Raw genomic sequence first — 3,665 nt, 5'->3', positions numbered from 1 at the left:
TATATTGTTCCGGCTGGATCCTTCCATGTGGCGAAAAACGTCGAACAGACCTCACTAATGAAATTTCAGGGTTTATTTAAATGAAATTGAAAATTTCAGTATCACCATTTATTATAGGAACTTCAAAACATCTTTTCAAAACAAAAAGACAAAGATCGAATTACATTAAACAGAAATTAAAGCTTTTGAACAATTAAGTGTTTGGGCTAGGTCTGCATCCTACCGATGATTCTTGCAAAATGGCCTAGAGTCTTCCTCTTCTAATTTTCACTTGAGTTTCTTCTCCAAATTTTATCTCACCAAATTTACATATTAATTCAGGATTGGTCAGATTCTGTGACGTAACCAATATGCTGAAAGGGTGGTGTCAATGTGTTCAACTTTAAAGCTTTTAAATAGGGCGAAATTCCTGATTTCAAGTTGTTCCATATAATTATAAGAATACACAAATAAATAATAAAATTTCATCTATGGTGATATGCATTTGTAAATAACTTCAAAGGATAGCTAATTGTTATAGAACATAGAGTAGACATAATATAAGAATATACATGCTTGTAATAATGACTGACATAATAATAATTAAATATTCCTTTTTTTTTTATGTTAGAATATCGACCCTCAATCATCATATACTGGCTACGCTAATCTGTCTTCATATTTCTAACAAGTATATCTTTATGATAGTTCATTTAATAAATATTCAGGCCTATTCGTCATAGAAATTAAAATATAAAAATGAAAAGATTAATATTATATAATTTTTACGATCGATCATCAGTCGAACTGCCTTCTCAATTGGCTACTTGTTCAAAACTAACCTCCAAATATTGTATTACTGATCAAATTAATAAACATACAAACATATATGGTTTTTTTCCGTTGACAAATTTTTGAAAGGTATATAATTACTGGTTCATTTGTTTTATACTCTGTAGGTTAGATAACAGTCGTCTATCTGCCTCAGATAAGATTGTAGTGCTTTTCGGTGATAGACTTTATTTTGTTCTCATAACGGCCTATGAATAGATCTATTTGTAGTTTGAGGGCTGTAAAATATTTTGGTACATCACAAAAGTCCCTCTAAATCGAATCTGCAGGTTCATGATTCAGGAACAGGATCTATGAGCGCGCAGGCTCGATTTACTCAAGTACCAAATGATTGACTCGGTATCTGCTATCTTACATAGCTGATCTCGATTAACTGTCCCTCTAGTCTCCTATAAAATTTTATAGAGGCAAGCTGATTTTTCCAGGTTGATCTCTTTACAAAAGGTGAGTGTAAATGATACAGCGATACATTTACCTCAAAGTATGGATTTTCGGCATTTTGCCATGCAATACAATGTTCAAAACATAGATGTGTCTTCAACAGTGAGTTGATATCGGGTAGCTAATTTCCAGCTACTTTTCTTTTGAGCAATCATGTGTACTGAGTTGATATTTTCATTACATACCGCCTGTCCTGGATGACCCTTACACAAAAATAGACATAGAACATTTATAACATTTAAATTTTGGCCAACTTTACATTAATCAGTAAGTATTATGTTGTTTAAATTTGATACAGACTGGATGAATCGATTCTTTTTCACAATTTTGAACTATTTCTTCACATCGTTGAGGTTATGGGTCGATATCTATTTCATTTTCCATGCAACAATATAAAATAGACATATTAAATGAACATACAATTATTTTTTGGTTTTTCTTACTGGTTTTTTTACATAATACACACTCATAAACACAATATTACGTCAAACAATTATACAATTTTTCTGTATTGGTGAAGTTGGTACTTCTACTTGGTGTGTTCCTTCGCTTACAGCTGATTATCGATTTTCATAATCTCCAAGCAATTTCCTGTATGTTCAGGCCAAATGCTTATTCGAATATCCATGATATTTCATTTAATAATATTTACACAATTCATGCACAGATTTTTAATTGGACAAATTTATCTGGCCTTATTTTTAATAATAATTTCCTTTTCCAGGTCTGTACCGAGGTGTCCATGGAAATTTGTTTTGGTTTAAGTTGGAACTCGACCTCGCCTCGTTGTGGACAACCTATCAAATATTTACTAGGTGAGTATTACATATATAAAAAACTGTTTACATTCATTATCATCTCTAGTTGGATTGATGCCTGCTTATCTCGCTAACCACTAATGTTTGTTTATCTTTTCGTTATGATTGTTTACATCCTTAGTTGTTGTACCTTTTTCTTAGGTTAGCTAGGCTAATACTGTGAACGGGATCTTTGTTGTTGTTATTTGAGACAATCTCAACCGCTAAGATGAAATCCAGTGTGTATAATATCGTTGACATATGAAGCTTTGCTATTATTTAATGAAGTTGAATTTGAAGTTTTACTCTGTCGTCCCTCATTCAGTATTATTTATAGTAATTGGAGTGGGAATCTATGTTGATTTTTGACCGTCCTGTTATTTATTAATTGTTTAAATCTGGTATGGCGGCGATGGAGATGAATCCTTTCCATATTAAGCCATTTTCCTTGAATTGTTATTAACCTAGTTGGCTTCCATCGCACATGCCGGTAGTGGTTGTGGGTTTTTTCAAATATAGTTCCTCCTTTCTGACTGGTAACATGAAGTTTGGTGTTTTTAAACTTAACATGTTTGCAGAGATTGTGGATTTTTCTGGATAGTGTTTTCCTATCCTGCATGTGGGTTTGGACTGTGTTTGATCTTAATTTCATATGATGGGGAGGATTGTAGAATCTCCGGAATGTTTGCTGTTTCTTTAAAGCTGATTTCCTGCTTCTTTTCTGAGTGGTGATTGAATGAAGGATGAATCCTCTACCAACATTTATTCTGATTCTTTGGTCACCCAGAAGTTTACATCCTTATTCTTCCAGGATTTGGATTAATTTCTCATATTATTATACAAGAAAGAGGAAAAAGGGAAACTTTCAGATCTATTGGAATAATTTATGCAATAATCGCAATTGGAATTTTAGGTTTTATTGTTTGAGCTCACCATATATTTACTGTAGGTATAGATATTGATACCCAAGCCTATTTTACGTCATGACTGTAATTTGACTTGATGGTGTTGTTTATGAATCTTTCTAAATACTCTTCTTATTTTTTGAATTTCCTTCCTGCTTAACTGTTGTCTTGATTTTCTTGATTCTCGTGGTATTTTTTTTGTCTTCTGTTGTTGTTATTATGTGACAGGTTATGATGTTTGCCGGTTTTGTTTGTTACAGGAGGTGTCTTCAGTGGATTGGTGGTGCTAGCCATCGGCGGTTTGGGCTGTCCCTCAGATTGGTGGATGGCGTCCTCCGGCTCCTCTCGGTGTTCGGCGAGATATGGATTGGCTCCAACATGGACATGCTGAGTAGGTTGATCCTCCATGCTCGTACAGAAGTTGTTTGCTGGCGCCATGATCTGGGACGTCTCTTCCATTCTGGTACTGAGTTTGTCAGAGAATTGGTCCGATTTCACAATCACATCTTTAATTGCTCCAGTATGTTCCAACCTTTTTAGATCAAGCATGTCAGCGATCCTTGTTCCCTTTACTGCACATCTAGCTTCGATCTTTTCCGTAATGGTTGTAGTGTGGTTCTCTAAATGAGCCATTTTTTGCTTGAACCATTCTCGTCGCTCTTCTCTGTCCCTATCTCTCTCTTCCTGCCGC

Source organism: Nilaparvata lugens, chromosome 10 (assembly GCF_014356525.2).
Source record: "Nilaparvata lugens isolate BPH chromosome 10, ASM1435652v1, whole genome shotgun sequence".
Lineage (NCBI taxonomy): Eukaryota > Metazoa > Arthropoda > Insecta > Hemiptera > Delphacidae > Nilaparvata > Nilaparvata lugens.
Note: the sequence above shows the minus strand (reverse complement) of the source record.